Source organism: Rosa chinensis, chromosome 3 (genome assembly GCF_002994745.2).
Source record: "Rosa chinensis cultivar Old Blush chromosome 3, RchiOBHm-V2, whole genome shotgun sequence".
NCBI classification, from domain to species: Eukaryota; Viridiplantae; Streptophyta; class Magnoliopsida; order Rosales; family Rosaceae; genus Rosa; species Rosa chinensis.
Genome location: NC_037090.1, coordinates 35149300 through 35168943, shown reverse-complemented (window position 1 = coordinate 35168943; position 19644 = coordinate 35149300). Strand labels below are relative to the sequence as shown.

Genomic DNA, 19644 nt, shown 5'->3' with positions numbered 1-19644 from the left:
GTCCACCAAGTCCAACGACCATTGCTCTCTTAGCAATACTAGTTTTTCCTGCAAAGAGAAAGCTTAATTGCTAAATTTAATTGCAGATGGAACTCACGGAACAATTGGAAAAGGCAAATAGAATAAGGACCTGAATTGCCATTTCTCCTTAAAAAAATTATCAGCTCTTCCAACAAACTCTGGACATATTCTCATCTTCCTAGAAGCTATGCGCCTTCGAGATGGAAACTGGTACAGAATGTTTCCCCGCATAATATGCATTTTTTACATTTAAATATTTATGAATGAATAATATATTTCCTTATCTTAAGAGAACTAAGCCATTAAAAAAGGCATGAATGGGATTGCATGAAGCATAATGGCTTGAGATCCAAGAGTTAATAGTATCAACACCATGCAAGAAACACTACTAACTAATGTGATGATCTCATAAATTGCAAGGATATCACAGTCCAAAACAGAAATTGATTTTTCCAATACTTCTTTATTTATATAAATAAAAATATGGAAAGACTTATGGAGTAATAAAATTGCATCTAGAATATTCATATTTCAAAAGAGTCCTCAAAACAAGATACATTACACATATACAATATATCTCCAAAAGGCCAAAACTGATACAGCAGCAGAAGCTGCAGAATGCATTAACAAGAATAGAATTGAATTAACAGGCTAGCATGAAGCATTAAGCCATAATTCCCATAAACAAACAGAATGCCATGATCATAATTCATTAACAGAAAGCACTCAATGCAACATGAATAATTGATTAATTGAATAGAATTGAAATAGCAGAGCATTAACAGAGCTAGCACAAAAATCTGGGTTATGAACTTATAACTATATTTCAGGGACTAGGATTCCAACATTAAGTCATCAACACATTGCACTCAAAAATTAATTACTATTTTTGCTTCAAGAACATGGTACATGATACATAATGTCACTATCTTATTCCTCTTTCAATTTCAATATAAACCAAACACACAACAAGCTAAAAAGAAAAAAACAAGTTAACCACCAGTCCACCACTAGATGCAGTGCCGCAAACACTAAATTGATGCATTCACCCAGTTAAATATCCAAAATGATACTAAATCAATAAACCCAATCTAGAAAAGAAAAAAGAAAAAACATTTGGCACCAAAGGAGAAGGACAACAACCAAATATCGAATCAAACATTAGACCTGAAAAACTAATGCAGCAGTCAAATACATATACCGAGTTACAAAAGGAACTGGATACAATCTCTTTGAAGTTTAACAATAATCATTCCCTAATCTTTGAGACCTTATATGGCTAATACATATCTCCAAAAGGCCAACACAAATCCAATAAAAAAAAACTACCTCAGAAAGAAAGAAGCCGATTCTTTGGAAAATTGGAAGTAGTTTGGACACTTCTGGAGGAAGAACAACATGCCTATAGTGCAAACATTTTAGTTTAAGAACCAATTAGTGAAGACGAAGAACCAATTCAAAGTTTCAAACAGATACGAAGAAGTGAAGAACTGAAAAACAAATTCTTCTGTTCAAATTTCAACCCCAATTCAAAATAGATTCAGTACCCAACTACCCACTAACTAAAATACCAATTCAAACTTAAAAGTTGGAACTTACGTTCAGAGAGTTAGAGATTGAAGGCGGCGCGGAGTAGAGGGTGTCTGAGGCATAGAACCTACAAAATCAAAACAAACTAATCATGAGCACCCCAAAACAAACCAATCACCCAAAAAAATCGAAACCATATTAATTGGAGGCAGTGGAATCGACGGAGGCACTCCGGAGGGAGGAGGCGCATCGGAGAAGAGCCGAGCGGTATTATGGAAGTTGAGAAATCGAGCTGGAAGCTAAAGACTGGAAGTTGACAAAAAAAAAAAAAAAAACAAAAATCAAATCAGATCTGGAAGCTAAAGACTCAGATACAAACAGTAAACGAGCTATCAATTCCATCCAACTCAGTTCATAACTATCAGATCGACAGTGATGAATCCCTAATAGTAGCCAAATCAAACCCTAGAAATTGAGAAATTGAGAGAACTGAAAATGGAGAAACTAAAGTGAAGGACCTGTTTGGGGAGCATTGAGGCGTGGGCCTTGCTGCCCATGATGTCATGCTTGTAGAGGGCTTTGTCGAAGGAGATGGACTCGGTGAAGGGCTCGGCGGCATCGGTGAAGCGCTCGATGGCGTCGGTGAAGCGCTCGATGGCGTCGGTGATGCCCTCCTCGAAGCGGCCTCCCTGGAGCTTGGGCTCGGTGGCAGCGCAGTGGAGGTCGAGCTTGGGCATGGATCTGTGAGAGGAGGGTGTGATCGACAGTTGAGGTTTGGGAAGGTAGTGGTGGTTAAGTGAGGAAGAGGAGTGATAGGGAGGTCATTTTTTAATAAAGTAGATATGTATATGTTTGCGACGGCAACATGAAAATGCGTCGCAATTAATAACTAATTCTACTACGGTAAAGATTTGCCGTCGCTAATAATAAAAATTATTCGCTACGGAATATTTGCCGTTGCAATTGATAACAATTGCGACGGAAATCGCTGCCGAAGTAAAAAACCGTCGCAAATGCAATTTTTTTTAGTAGTGAGAGATGAGGGGGTTTATATAGGAGTACATGATGTATACAAATAGGCAACGTTTAATAGCAACATCAATTACTCCTATTCACAATCCTATCAATCACTAATCTATAGTGAAAGACATATATGACTCTCCATCTATTTACATGATATAGCCATAACTACTTACAACACATGTGTTTTTTTTTTTTTTTTTGGGCGGGGGGTTTGAACTATGCTTTACAGTTCCTATAATCACCAAGCACCTCTGCTTTCCTTTGGTATTTATTTGCATATGTTTAGAAAATGACCTTTTTTAACCTCTTGTGCGTTCTTAATTTATTTGCATATATATGTCATCCTTTTATGTTCCTCATGTCCAAAAGGCACTAGGTAACTGACTTGCCACTACTAAACTAATACCTTGGTGCCAGTACAGTTTCTAACTACTATATTTGATTTCTTTGATCTAAAGATATGCTGATTTTTATGAGTACATTTTATGAGTCTAGCCATAACATATATTTTAGCATTCCCACATTTTATGGTTGTGGAATAGAATACATATGATGGGACCACAGTACATATGGCTTCTAGTGGAATTTGGAGGTCTTATCATTTTGGCTGGAGTAGTTAAACTATAGCTAACTAGATTAGCTAGGAAGGAACATGAAAATTGAAATTATAGAGCTGGCAGTAGTTATATTTATCTATTTATGTCTTTCTTTGATGATATTTGTATGCTTGGTATATGTAGGAACTAATCGAAGGAAGATTCATATTTGACATTCTAGGTGGATACCTACACTAAAAGTGGTATAGTTATTGGGCTAGGGTCTGATATAGCTTCTGGTATGGCGATGCAGTATATAGGTCTGCAACTTGGAGCAGGTGCTTTAAAGGATATAGTGGGAATACCAACGTAAGTATGCATTCATTCATCTTATCTGATTAGGAATTTACAGTCATTTTTTTCCTTTTTTGTTATGCCTATGATTCTTGGGCTCCTTCCGAAGTTTATTAAAATCCCTCAAGTGACTATGCAAGCCAGTGATCTCCTAGATTCATAATATATATTGAACTTGGTATTTTCTAATCTGAAGTGCAAATATATCATCTGCATTCTATTTTGATCACAAATAACTTGTTTGATACTGAGGCACTTTGGTCACCATGACAACAAAACATGTGATGCTAAAAGAATACATGAGTACTGTTTGAACTTTTTAGTATTGTTCTCTGTTCTGCAGGTTGCAATACATTTCATTGACCGCATATATGAATAAGTCTGTTGTTTCTTTTTTTCTAATCTCAGGCACAAGATCCTAGCATTGACTGGTGAGAAAGGGTATAATTGAGTTGCAGATGTAACTAGTGTTCTGTCCATATTGGTCCAGTTTCTGTTCTGGCATGTGTACCCCTCAATGAACTATTGATCCATATGCAGCTGGAACTATAGAAAGAGAGCAAAAAGCTCCTACAAAAGCTTCCCAAGCTAGACTGCAATGAGGCCATGAGAGCAGCAAAGCTAGACTCCTTAAGTAAATTTTTGGATGTATATTGCTAGGAGAGTACGTAGTATTAGATGTATTCCTTTTGTGGAAGAAAGATTACCTTTGCACAATCTATTTTGGTGCATGATGTGGATTATAATAATTTCTTCTATATATTGATCAGCTAATGTTAATTTGATCATTTTTTATTTCAGTTTCAACATATACAATGCATTGAATCATTCTATTAGGACAACAATAACCACAAAAAAAAACTGTCGTACGTGCACAATAGTCACAATGACCCAAAAATAAAAACTGTCGTCTGAATGTAAAATAGATAATGGATACTTTGAAAAACTATCGTCTGAATGAAAGTCACACAACGGGCATAAAATAAAGTGACCTCTGAATTGCAATCACACAACAGTTTCTAAAGTCGCCGACATCTAAAGAATAGTCACGCAACAACTAATGTTGTCGAGCCCTTCACACGACGGCTCCCTATAATCGACCTTCATCAGATGGTGCCTCGATATACGACGGTTTGCCTCTATATCAGACGGCGGTTTTTAGCCGTCATCTGATTCAATTTTTGAAGTAGTGATGGTTTCTTTACAATTGATCATTATTCATTGGATGTGCATTCTTATATATCACACAATGGTTTCACAAGAAATATAACTTCTTATTTACATTCACACAACTATAAAAACCGAACTACATTGTCCAAAACTAAACCACACAACAACCATAGTCTACAACTGAAGTGTGAGGGGAAATCAGAAGATAATGAAATTTAAAAAACGTTGTCTGAAAATGCCTTTCAACAACAGCTTGGAAACAAGCTTTGTTGTTTGACGCATGCACCTACCATGCGCAACATGGCTACGCGATAGTTCTGCCTGGCATATGTTGAGAGAAGGCACAACACTAATAACAAAATAAGTGTCGACTATTTGTGTTTCATACAACGGGTTTCCACCGTTGTGCCATTTTTCATCACACAACGCTCTGATACATAACGGGGATCGTCCAAATCACACAACATTTTTTCCCTGTTGTTTGTTAGCTTTTTTAGCCTAGTGTGACTAAGAAAATTTACCACTTTAAGGACTTATGTAACCACTTTGAGGACTAATATTACTACTTTGAGGACTCATTTTACCACTTTAAGACAACTGTATGCATGTCATACGTTAACAAAATTGTAAAATTTCCCTAAAATAAAATATGTATATTATATATTTCTTCATATAAAATATTTTGAGTCGATTTCGAGTGAAGTTTCAAATGGCTGGTTGTGCCACATGAATCGTTGGATTCACTAGATGAAAATACTATAGACAAAAGAAATTATCAGCCATAATTATTGACTTTAGAGAGATGGATGATGTTTCCATTCTAATTTCGCCCGGAATTAATAAAAATGCAAAAAAAAAAAAAAAAAAAGAGTGGTTTGATGTTAGTAAAATAAATTTCTTTCAAGTCCCCAAATGAAATTATTTTTCAAAATTCACCCCAGCATGGGGGGCTGTAGTGAAATTTGATCATAGCTGGAAGCTATATAAAGCCCAGGAAGACCGCAAAATGTAGAGACGACACGATCACTGTGACAGTGCGACGTGTTGAGCCCAGTTCCGCTATTGCTGAGTAAGCCTAGTGCAGACTCGAAGCCATGATGAGATTCTTGTATTTTAGAATCGAGTCCACCCAAATCCATCTCTATTTCTCTCCAAGGAAAACACAGAACAAGAAAGAGAAGCAAAAATGTGGAGCGGGAAAGGTGAACGTCGCGTTCTGTTACTATGCGGGGACTACATGGAAGACCACGAGGCCATGGTCCCCTTTCAAACACTGCAGGCCTATGGAGTCACTATTGACGCCGTCTGTCCCGGCAAGAAAGTTGGTGACTACTGCCGCACCGCTATTCATCAACACACTTCTGCCCACCAGGTCATCCATATATATCATCACTTTTGACTGATAAACCAAGTAACCATACACTAGAACTAGTTTCTGTAAAAAAGAATGAAAGAGTGTGAAACTCAGAGTCTAGGTATATGTTTTTGATATGTTACAAATTGTGAAAGCTATATTGATTATCTAATTCCAATTCGTTTTGTTTATTTTGGGATCTGCTTCTTTTACTTTCCATGCAGACTCATCCGGAATCACGTGGTCAGAACTTTGCTCTGAATGCAACGTTTGATGACATTGAATATAGCAACTATGATGGAATAATAATCCCCGGAGGACGATCTCCTGAGTATCTTGCTATGGATGCATTGGTTTTACAATTGGTCAACAAGTTTGCCTAGTCCAGGAAGATAATTGCTGATTTGCTGCTATGGGCCGTGGGGTATTGGTCTTAGCAGCTGCAGGCTTGGTTAAGGGGAGCAACTGCACAGGGTTCCCACCTATGAGACCTGTACTCCTTGCTGGGGGTGCTCAGTGGGTGGAACCTGATACCATGGGGACATGTATTGCCGATGGTAATATAATTACTGGGGTTACATATGAAGGTAATGCTGAGTTCATCAGGCTTTTTGTCAAGGCATTGGGAGGACACATAATTAGTTCAGAGAGAAGGATCCTGTTTTTCTGTGGAGTAAGTTTTGCTGTTGTCTTGTCTTGCCACAAGTAATCTAGGTTGTGATATCATCAATATATCCAAGACCGTGTTTATCACTATAAGACTGTGATACTCATTTAAGATTATCAACATCATCATTAATTGTTATTTTAAACCATGTGTCCGGATTTCTCTGGTAACAGACTAACAACTGAATGAATAATTCTTAGGTTCACCTCTAGGGTGAATGAACGTATTCACCCCCGTTGTCGATTAACATATTTTTACTTAATAAATTTATAATCCAACGGTCTATATCTTAAATTATCCTTTAAAGATCATCTCTGTGAAAAATCAATCAAATCAGAAATCGTTTAATTATCTAATTGAATCAAACAAATGGATGGTTCTAACAACACTTACTACTACTATGATGGACCGTCCATGTATTTCATAGAAATGAATAACTAAAAGGTCTTCAATTTGATTGATTTTTTACAGAGCTAATCTTTATATTACGTTATACAACATGAATGGTTGGATTAGAAAATTATAAAGTTATTATGCATTAATCGCAAGAGATGGTGGATTTGCTCATTCACCCTAGGGGTGAACCTAAGAATTGTTCCCACTGAATACTATATATACATTTGACACATAAAATATATGCTATATGTAACAGTTTTTCCTTGATAATATACAATTATACACCCCTGTATAAATGAACACAAAAAGAAACTTGACATATTAAAAATGGGGACCATCCCCTTGACATATTATCTTGAAACAACACGGAACAATACCAAGTAGGCACTTGGCAATTTTGTTTCCACTATCAAGATTGAGAGGGTTCCGTGACCTGGTTCTGTAAACTGATTCTTACTACCTAGCTATGGTTGTCGCCAACAATGGAAATATTAGATATCTCACATTTGCTAAGCATAATTTACTTTATCAACCTGCAGGACTTCATGGAAGATTATGAGATAACTGTGCCTTTTCAGTCACTTCTAGCACTAGGATGCCATGTTGATGCAGTTTTCCCAAGAGGAAAGCTGGCGATGTATGTGCAACTACAGTACATGATTTTGAAGGTGACCAAACCTACAGTGAGAAGCCAGGCCATAATTTCATTTTGACAGCCAACTTTGAAACTATAAATGCCACAAGGTACGATGCTCTTGTAGTCCCTGGAGGTCGTGCCCCAGAGTATTTGGCATTGAATGAGAAGGTTATTGCATTAGTGAAACATTTTATGGGAGCAAGGAAACCAGTTGCATCCATTTGCCAGGGTCAGCAGATTTTAGCTGCTACTGGTGTTCTGCAGGTAAGGGCAATTTACAGATTCACTTATGAAACAATTTGTACTCTCTCTTTTAAACCAAACTCCACCCTTGTTTGTTGAATTTTAATCCAAAAATTCATTTGCTCGTATTCATTAAGTTCTTACTCGAATCCTTTTTTTTTTTTTTTTTTTTACTGATTATACCTTCTGCATCCTTCAACTTCAATAAGTTGGGCACTTAAAGTTTGAAAAACCTAATATCTCAGAGAAAGAATCCAATATCTAGAGGTTGACTTGAACACAGCTCTCTCCATGGGAGAGGGATAGTTGCAAAACCTTTATGAACCAAAATTACACTCGTTTTCATACACTCATTTTACTAGAATTTAAAGTCTAGTGAAAAGGGTTTCTTCAGTTTGTACTGTAGTAACTAATTAAATTAAGTGTAAGTGGTGGATCATCAACTCTACTCATTTGTAAAGAGGGATGGTATCTGTTTTCTCATGTCATCAACTTATTAGTTTGCATCTCTGCGAAGAACTCATATTTCCTGCCTATATATATTGATTTGCACCTCCCCATTGATATTTTTGTTTTTTGGATTCTAATGTTGTATCCTATATTATTGGTGGTTAAAGTCGTGATGTTTCTCTATAACACATCTGGATAATGCTTTTATTTCAAAAAATAGATTACTGCAGCGAGTGCAGTCAAATGACTGATATATAGAATTGCAGATACTGTTTTGTTATACCATGCTAACCACATCAGAAGTGTAAATATTAACTTGGATATGAGATGTTCTTTTCTGTTGCTTATCGGTGGTTATTTTACTTATTACATTTGAAGCTGTTTAGCATGTCAGAATTGTTATTTTTTGGCTACATTGCAGGGATGGAAATGTACTGCACACCCAACGGTCAGGGTCAATGTAGTTTTGTCAGAAGTAAAATGGGTGGAACCTGATCCAATAGATAGTTCTATTACAGATGGAAATCTGGTAACTGGAGCTGTTTGGCTGGGCCATCCCGACTTCATTTCTCAGTTGATGGCATTGCTTGCTGTTCGAGTATCATTCTAATGGCCATCTACCAGGTCAGATGTTTCCATGTAATATCTGTGATCCATAAATAAAAAAGAAGTGAGAATGAAATGTTAAATCTACATGATGCCACAAACAACACATCAACCACAAGATCATATCATACAACACATACACAATATCAATTAAACCAGCTGCACAACAACCACACAGAAACTGCAGAATAGCTTTCCTAGCGGAACTAGGACTCCACCTGGATCAATGGCACTTTGAATCCCTGCAGAAACAACTTGACCAATGTTAGACATCTCGAGCAACTGGAACGAGAATGAAAAACAGCAGAACTGGAGCTAGAAGCCTTTTGTATATCAACACCAAAAGCTTCAGAATGGGGCTAAACAATATGCAAAAAACTAGTGGTGAATACAGTCGTGATGTTTTTTGGATTCTAATGTTGTATCCTATATTATTGGTGGTTAAAGTCGTGATGTTTCTCTATAACACATCTGGGTAATGCTTTTATTTCAAAAAAATAGATTACTGCAGCGAGTGTAGTCAAATGACTGATATCTAGAATTATGTTGAAGGAAAATCAGTTTTGTGTGCCTATTCAAACTAGGATTAGTTTCATGGTTATAATAGGAGAGAAGGTTCTAGAATTCCTAGTCCTACTCGGATTAGTTTTCCTTGTAACATTAGAACGTGTATTTTGCAATCTCTATATCTAGGGCTCCTATTCTCAATAATGAATACACAATTCTCTCATCAATCTCTCTCGAATTCTCTCTGCCTGAAACACTTTATCAGCCCAAGCCCTAACCACAAAAATAAAAACTCAAAAACCCGAAACCTTCTAGCCTTAATACCGCAGCACCTAGCCCACGCTAGCCTTGCCGCACGCCTGCTGCCCCTGCAGCAGTACTGCACGTCCTAGTCTGCCCTTGCAGCCCTCTTGGACAGCCGTGCGCCTCCGCTGCCCCTGCAGCTCCTTTGGCCAGCCAACCAACCACTGAACCGGACACCGGGCACATTCCGGACTAATTGCAGCAGTAGCTTTTGGCCAACCTTCCTGCAATACTCGGCAGCAACCAAAATCCTTTGCTACCATCCAAAGCACCTCCATCAATCAACAATAGTCCAAGCTTCCAAAAGTTCAAGAATTCAAGACTCAAGGTTTCAAGCTTCAAATTAACCAAGTAAGTATTTATAATTAAAGTTCCCGCTTTTCGTACCTTAATTTCTTCTTCTTTTTCTTCGGGGACTTGCAACCTCCCTTCTTCTACATCCCACCTTTCTTATAATGTGGGTTCGATTCTTGAAAAGCAGAATCGTGGGGATTCAAGCTATTAACGAACTAAGAGCGTTCGTAAGACTTCGGACTAAGAGCGTCCGCAAGCATCGATTTATGACCATATAAACATCATTGTTTTGGTCTAATCCAAAATATTCTTGGAAATCGATTTCTTGGTAGCATACCTCGGAAATCTTATTATTTAATTAGTTGTCGTGGAAGCATTGACTTCGAAACTAATATTCTTCTTCTTCTTGATTTCAGGATGTTAAAGCCGAAGCTTGACTTTCCTATACTTGACTCAACTGGCTCGCAATATCATAGTTGGGTCACTAATGTTGAAAACCATCTCGCTTCAAAAGGTATCCTTCCTGTAATTCAGGCCCCAAACCCTGAGCTCCTATTTGAGCATACGGCTACAAATAATGCCACCGCCCTCATCTTGATGAGACGCCACATGGAAAAATCACTCCAATTGGAGTACATGGCAATCAAGGATGCTAGAGAATTATGGGTTGCACTAGAATGGCATTTTGGCAATGTCAAGGACTCCCTCCTCCTCGACTTGAAAGTTCAATGGAGCAATCTACGATTCGCCGATTTCAAGTCTGTAGCTGGATATAATTCGGAAGCTCTACGCCTCAAAACCATGTTGGGGTTCTGTGGACAACCTGTCACGGAGCAAGAGCTAATTGAGAAAACTCTCTCCACCTTCCCCGTCTCAACAATCTTGCTATCAAAAGCAATATCGGACTGAATACAATACTGGACAGATCACGAGGTTTCATCAGCTAATTAATGTTATGTCTGTAGCTAAAAAACATGATAATATCCTCGTGAAGAATTATAATTCAAGGCCTATCGGAACTAAGAGCGTTCAAGAGGCGAATTATAATAATGCACTCAAAGAAGGGCGCAAGGAGCGGAACCCTAAAAATAAGGGACACAACGGACGTTTTGGTCCATATAACTGCCCTACAAAGAAAGGTAATCGTCAGAATGAAGGACGAATACGTGGCAACACATGGCAACATGGGAAAAAAGGTCGTGGGGCTCCAGGACGTGGTGGAGCCACCCAAGCCATGGGAATGGCGCCGACTCCTCTAGAGGACGCCACCCAAGTGCTAACAATGCACCTCAATTAAAGGGAGGAAATCACAATGACGTGTGTCATCGATGTGGATCAAGTGAGCATTGGTTCAAGCAATGCAATGCAAGCAATCAACTAGCTGCACGTTACAAGGCATATAGAGACTTTAGAGAGCATGAAGCCTATCTTGCCGAAGAAGAAGAAGATGGTGATGATGCCAACATCAATCTCACCATAGCGGACTTCAAATCTGACAAGGAATTGCACAAGGATGTTGCAGATTTTGATTAGTATAGTCCTTTATTTTTCCAAGAATTATGTAATGGCAATATGCCTTAGTCAATAAATGACAATTGTATTAATTCTTTCTCATGTGGCGCATCTAATGAAGTATGATGTCTAGGAAAGTAATTGAGATTAGTGGTACTTAAGAGAGCCTCGTTCCACCGACATCTCTCTCTACTTACCTGGTTATATTTGATTGGAGTTACCAAACAGTTAGAGTGACTAAGATTTGTCTAAATTTGCTTTTTTTTTTTTTTTTTGGATTAGACTTTGGAAACTTTGATGTAATCATTGGCTATTATTAATAAAGTCTCGATTTATTTTATTCAATGTCTTGGACATATTTTAATTTCGAACTTTATTATTTTTCAGTATGTTTCCCGGAGAGCTAGAATGCCTCGTGGATAGTGCAACTACACATATTATTCTTCGAAATAGGCAACTCTTTCTATGGATGACGCCTACTTGATCTTCTGTGACTACGATGGCTGGATCATCTCAATTGATTCATGGTAGAGGACCAGCCCTATTTATGTTGCCAAAGGGCACAATTTTAAATGTCACCGAAGCTCTTTATGCTCCTAGGGTAGGAAGAACCCTATTAAGCTTCAAAGATATAAGAGCCAATGGTTTTCATGTGGAAACATATTGTGAGAATGAACAAGAGTTCCTTTGCATCACCTCTAATGACTACGGACATAAAAGAGTCTTAGAGAAACTTATGTGTTGATCTAGTGGGTTGTATGCAACCACTATTTGAATAATTGAATCCAATCATGTTATGAGAGATGATTTATGGGATTCAGACACATATAGGCTTTGGCATGACCGTTTGGGACATTCAAGTCGTGACATGATGATCCGTATATTAAAGACTTCGCACGGACATCCATTTTTCAAAACAAAAAGAAGTAAAAATAGGATTTTGGACCCCGAGAGAGCCCCTGAGCCTCACAACGCCGTTCACCCCAAAAACTGGTCATCCTTGGCCTGCGCCGCCATCCCCCTGCTGCCTAAGGGTGGCCTTGACACCACCAATGCTCTTTCAACTCCAAATCCTACTTCTAAAGTCCATTGTGACTTCATGGCTCAACCAAAATCCTCATTGGTTGTTTCTAAAGCCCATCATTCGTTCTACAAAGCCTGCTCTTTAGCAAAATTAGAATCGAGATCATCCTATGAAAAGTATACTAAAGAAAATATACCATTCTTGCAACGAATCCAAGGTGATATTTGTGGACCTATTCAACCACCATGCGGACCATTTAGATATTTTATGGTGTTGGTTGATGCATCGACATGCTGGTCACATGTCATGCTATTGTCCATCAGGACTACTACATTTGCTAAACTCCTAGCCCAAATTATTAAGTTACGGGCTAACCACCCTAATCATCCTATTAAGTCTATAAGATTAAACAACGTTGGGGAGTTTACATCAAAAACCTTTGATGATTATTACATGTTCGTTGGGATTGATGTTCAACATCCTGTTCCTCATGTTCACACCCAAAATGGTCTTGCAGAAGCCGCCATTAAAAGACTACAAATAGTCGCTAGAGCATTGGTAATGCGTACCAATCTCCCTATTTCTGCTTGGGGCTATGCAATATTGCATGCAGCTGTGCTTATTCGTCTAAGGCCTACTGCCACTCAACCCTTTTCTGTGTCCCAGATGGTGACTGGGTATGAGCCTGATGTCTCACACTTACGCATATTTGGGTGTGCAGTTTATGTGCCAACTGCGTTGCCACAGGGCACTAAAATGGGTCATCAACGATGATTAGGCATTTATGTTGGATATGACTCTCCAACGATTGTCCGCTACTTAGAACCCTTGACATGCGATCTCTTTATCGCTAGATTTGCGGATTGTCACTTTGATGAGACAGTCTTCCCATCTTTAGGGGGAGATAAGAACATAAATGTTCAACAGGAACGACAGGAATTGTCGTGGTCTGTCCCCACTCTGTCTCATCTTGATCCCCGAACCACATAGTCTGAAATTAAAGTACGGAGAATTCTCGATCTTTAGAACATAGCAGAATCGATGCCTGATGCGTTTTCTGATATCGCTAAAGTGACAAGATCACATATATCTGCTGCAAACGTGCCTGTAAGGATTGATGTCCCTAAAATTAGAGGACATGACACCACCTCAAGGATACCTAAGCATGGCGCCAACATCCCCTCCCTTGGTGACGTTGTGGCTAGGCCCACGGCTCCCGCCAGGAAGCGCATGAGGCCCATAGGTTCGATGGATTCTCGCCCAAGAAAGAAAGCGAGTTTGGCACAAAATAATCCATTAACCATCAATGTAAATAATCAATCTCATGAGAATATTCCGGATTATGGTTATGTCCAAGAGACATCTGATGAGCTCGAAATGAGTTCTCAAAATTAACCTTGTTGACAATTGTAGTATATAGCAAATATGGATCGTTCTATCCGGGGATTGAGGGTGCTCCTGTCATTTAAGCATCAAAGAAAAAATATTAATATATTTACACAATATGTACGAAAATTTACAAATAGAAAAGGGGGTTTCGAAATTTGTTTTAATTACTAAACTAATAATCTAATTAACTAATTACAATGACCAATCAACCAAGAATCAAGATAAGATGGACAGATGAAATGTAGAGATGAAGTTAACAACCTTTAACACGAATCCAAGGATACAAATCATAGTTTTCGAATCAAACACACACTTGAACAAAATCAATCAAGAACAAACCATGAACGCATGCATAAGTTCTTTTTACTTTCCTTAGTTAAATTAACTAGATGAACGCACCATAGTTAACCCTATTAAACATGCTATGCTAAAGAGTGACCAATCCAATAACAAACACATTCAACGCATTAAACACTTAGAAAGTTTGATTGATTTAAGAAAAACACACAAGTTAGAACGCTAATCGAGCATGCAATTCTCTTTGTTGATTTACCTCAGTAATTATAGGTTTTCCACTTTAATTAACAAGACCTAAAATGCTAGCATCTCATTATGAATTCAATCATGCAATTCGTAACCTAAGTTGGTCAACAAAGAAATCGAAACATAAAAGATGGGATTGAAGAACAAAATCAACAAACATTCAAGAACATATAAAGATTTCGAAAACTATAAATCTGAAAATCCAAAAACGAAATCATGCTTCAAGGCTATTGGAAACTAAACATCAAAACAAATACTTTAATCTAACATGAAATTGCATCATCCAAGAAAACCAAAAAGATAGAACGCTACTCAATTCGATTTTAAAGTTACAAGAAAGCAAAACCGAATACAAAGTTCTAGGGTTCATGGTTACACTTTTAAAGATGCTTCAAGAACGCAAGAAGGTCTTCAAAGGTGATGGACGGCAAGGATAGCTACGGCAAGGATGAAGAATGGAGGAGGAACTTGCTTCACGGCTTCAAATTCTTGAACACTTGGACAGGCCGAAACTTTGGAAGAGTAAAGGGGAGAGTTTGCGATTTTGATTCAGGGTTGAGAGATGGTTTTCACAGCATGTATCCCCTCCTTTATATAGTGCACGGCCTAGGGTTAGAGTTTCCCATGAATTCTCCTTTTGTGACATCATTCAACCAATAAGAAAATTCCATTTGAATTAGAGAACAAGTAAACTTCCTTTGGCCGAATTCTCCATGTATTTAGTCCATATTTCGGCTTCCTTGCATGTAGAATCATAATTCAATTCTTCCTCCTCTATTTTCTCTCCAAGAATTCCAAAGAAATCCGAAAACATCCCCAAATGGACTCTTGCCGAAATCTTCTTGTATCTTCTTTGTATTACACGGAAAAAAGCAATTAGAATGGACCATGGACTCCTCAAGACATCATGGAAGGGTCTAGAAACTCATGTGCAAGTCACATGCTTCAAACTTCGGGCCAGGCTTCTCAATTGGACAATTTCAAAGCCCAATCCTTTGTTGCCGAAATTCCTTGTGCATTCTAGAACATTCTTGAACTATCTTGAGTCATCTTGAAGCCACAACATCTCCTAGCACCACCAGGTTGCCTATTGTCATCAGGTTTCCTAGTCCAACTGGGACTCTGTCATTTCTCATTTCCGAACACTATTTTTCCGAGCTCACTCCTAGTTGCATTAGGATTCCTACTTCAACTGGGATTTCCTGTTTTACATTAGGAAAGTTTCCATTTCTCCATTTCTTTCCCATTTCTGCGCTTCATTTCCTCCTTGCCTTCATTTCTTTCATTTCCAGCTCTTCTTAGCTCATTTCTTGCGTTTGAAGCTCATTTCTACCTAAATACAACAAAGTAAGTTAGAAATGATATTGTTAAGAGAATAACTAAGTAAATTGTAGGGAAAATGATACTAAAAATATAGAAAATATTACTCCAAACAACATCATTGGGAGACGCTCCAATGTCAGAACCAATTCCAGAGAATAGAGAGATCTCCATGAATTACACTAGTGTACATGAGATGATGGATAAAAATTCTATGGCTATTGATGATGCATTTGCATATCATATTGCAAAAGGAATTATAGAATATGATGATATCGAACCTCACTCTGTCGAAGAATGTCAATGAAGAGTGGATTGGCCTAAATGGAAAGATGCAATCCAAGCTGAATTAGATTCACTAGTAAAGAGACAGATATTTGGGCCTATAACGCAGACACCCCTAGATGTAAAACCTGTTGGCCATAAATGGGCCTTTGTTAGAAAGCGTAATGAGAAAAATGAGGTGGTTAGATATAAAGCCCGTCTCGTGGCGTAAGGTTTCTCACAACGCCCTGGGATCGACTACGAGGAGATGTATTCTCCCGTAATGGACGTACATTCCACTACCTTGTCAGTTTGGTAGCTTCCGAAAAACTTGACATGCAGCTTATGGATGTGGTTACAGCATATCTCTATGGGGATCTAGATTCAGAGATATATATATATATATATATATATATATATATATATGAAGGTTCTAGATGGACTTCAATTACCCAAATCAAGTGGCTCTAAACCACGGAGCGCGTTTTCAATAAGATTAAAACGCTCACTATATAGATTAAAACAATCAAGACGGATGTGGTATAACCGTCTAAGTGACTACTTGATTGGGAAGGGATATATTAATAATGAAATATGCCCATGCATGTTCATTAAAAGAACAAGTTCAGGATTTGCAATCGTAGTAGTTTATGTCGATGACATGAACCTAATTGGAACTCTAGATAAGTTGAAGGAGCTAAATACTTGAAATCCGAAATTGAGATGAAAGATCTTGGGAAAACACGATTTTGTCTTGGGAAAACTCGAGCACCATAGTGCTGGGATTTTGATCCATCAGTCTGCAAATACTTAGAAAATTCTAAGGCGCTTTAATGAAGATAAAGCAAAGCCTGTGAGTACTCCCATGATTGGTCGTAGTCTTGAGCCCGGAAAAGATCCGTTTCGTCCAAAGGATGAGGACGAAGAATTATTAGAGGCCGAAGTGCCCTACTTAAGTGCAATAGGCGCATTATTGTACTTAGCTCAATGCACAAGACCGGACATCTCATTCGCAGTGAACTTGTTAGCTCGTCATAGCTCTGCGCCAACATGTCGCCATTGGACTGGTGTAAAGACAATCTTTTGATACTTAAGAGGTACGATTGATATGGGCCTATTTTATCCCTACAAAGAGAAAAGGAATAACGGAATTTTGGGATCAGACCCTAAGAGGCAAAAAGCCACCTTCCAAGAGTTGGCCGCTGCCGTCTATGGTGACCGGCGTCTTCCTACTCCCCTCCACCAAAACTACAATGATGTTTTGATGGGTTTTGCTGATGCAGGGTGCCTCTCTGACCCTCACAAAAAAGGCTCCCAAACGGGTTATGTCTTTACCATGGGAAGCACTGCGATATCTTGGAGGTCTACAAAACAAACCCTTGTTGCTACTTCCTCAAATCATGTAGAGATTATTACTCTACATGAAGCCAAGTGTGAATGTATATAGCTAAGGTCTGTAATTAGACATATTCAAGGAAGTTGTCGTTTGAAGTCTACCACGGATGAACCTACATGCATTTATGAGGATAATGCAGCTTGTATTGAACAAATGAAGTTAGGTTTCATCAAGGGCGACAACATCAAGCATATATCACCTATGTTCTTTTATAATAAGCAACAACAATCACTTCTAAAGATTGAAGTGAATCAAATCCGATCAGAGGATAATGTAGCAGACTTATTCACTAAGTCGTTACCTAAATCCACCTTCCAGAAACATGTGAAGAGCATCGGATTGAGAAAGTTATCCGAACTCCCACGATTGTAGCAATCAGGGGGAGATATCGACATCAGGGGGAGTTATGATGCCTACATGTTCGATCTCAAAGAATGAAGGACGTGTTGTACTCTTTTTCTCCTCCTCGAGCTTGTTTTTGTCCCATAGGGTTTTTCACTTGAGCAAGGTTTTTAACCAGGCAACGGATGAAGCGTCACCACCAAGTTTGAGCGGCACAAAGGGGAGTGTTGAAGGAAAATCAGTTTTGTGTGCCTATTCAAACTAGGATTAGTTTCATGGTTGTAATAGGAGAGAAGGTTCTAGAATTCCTAGCCCTACTAAGATTAGTTTTCCTTGTAACATTAGAACATGTACTTTGTAATCCCTATATATAGGGCTCCTATTCTCAATAATGAATACACAATTCTCTCATCAATCTCTCTCGAATTCTCTCTTCGTTAAACAAATTACAGATACTGTTTTGTTGTAGCATGCTAACCACATCTGAAGTGTAAATATTAACTTGGATATGAGATGTTCTTTTCTGTTGCTTAGGTGGTTATTTTACTTATTACATTTGAAGCTGTTTAGCATGTCAGAATTGTTATTTTTTGGCTGGTTAGCATGCAGGGAAGGAAATGTACTGCACACCCAACGGTCAGGATCAATGTAGTTTTGTCAGAAGCAAAATGGGTGGAACCTGATCCAATAGATAGTTCTATTACAGATGAAAATCTGGTAACTGGAGCTGTTTGGCTGGGCCATCCCGACTTCATTTTTCAGTTGATGGCATTGCTTGCTGTTCGAGTATCATTCTAATGGCCATCTACCAGGTCAGATGTTTTCATGTAATAACTATGATCCATAAATAAAAAGAAGTCAGAATGAAAGAACAAGAACTATCAGTCTCCATGTAAAATAAATAAGGACATGTGTTAAGGTGGCATACATGTATGTATAAGGGGAGACAAGCTAGTATACTGGTGGGTATGAGATACCCTCATTTACAACTATTTGAACAAAAATTTACAAGTATTTGAACCAAAATTACAACATTGAGAACAAAAGTTACCATATTCATTTACATTATTTACATATAGTTAAACAAAAATTACAACATTGACAACAAATTTGTTCAAAAGCTTGTAAAAATGTCGTAAAAGGTGTAATTACCATTATTAGAATTAAGATTACAACATTGACAAATAAAGTTGTTCAAAAACTTGTAAAATGTCGTAAGAGGTGCAATTACCATTATTAGAACTAAGATTACATAAAGTAGGACTCAAATTACAACTTTGACAACAAAATTTGTTCTCACTTTTGTAAATGTGGGTATGAGATACCCACAACTACACTAGAATTTCCCGTATAAGGGTACAATACTACAATGATCTGTATATATTTCATGCATGTTTGGAAGTAATGTTGGTTTGCATTAGAAATTTGATGTCAAGTTGAAGGCTAGAATTTTTCGCTTTTTGCGGGTTGCATATCCGATATTAGTTCTATAGAGGTAATACTCTCAGGGAGCTGTCACCTGAATGTCTGAACGCATAGTTTTTTATGGGTGGGATGATTGAATCTCTCGGTCACTTCACAGTAGATGAGAGGAGTGTATTGGTGACATCGTTCCTAATTTTCTCAAATCTCTGATATATGCTTTAGGAACCCATCCGATCGAGAAAGTGTAGGACCTGGTGTAGGTCAATGCCAGTATCCTTCATACCCTAGCGTTTTAACTTTCTAGGAAAGAGCAGCAAGGAAATTCTGCATTAGTCAAA

The 19644-nt window shown here is 38.1% G+C and overlaps 1 long non-coding RNA gene and 1 pseudogene across 1 annotated transcript; one reads left to right on the top strand and one right to left on the bottom strand.

Moving 5' to 3' along the window:
* Nucleotides 1-1170: 1170 nt before the first annotated feature.
* On the bottom strand, nt 1171-1789 carry LOC121052171. The gene is made up of 2 exons (XR_005808248.1): nt 1621-1789; nt 1171-1423 (listed from the first exon to the last, which is right to left on the bottom strand). It is a non-coding gene; the product is annotated as an uncharacterized LOC121052171 (long non-coding RNA).
* Nucleotides 1790-5820: 4031 nt separating this feature from the next.
* LOC112191525 lies at nt 5821-8991 on the top strand (annotated as a pseudogene).
* The last annotated feature ends 10653 nt before the right edge of the window (nt 8992-19644 follow it).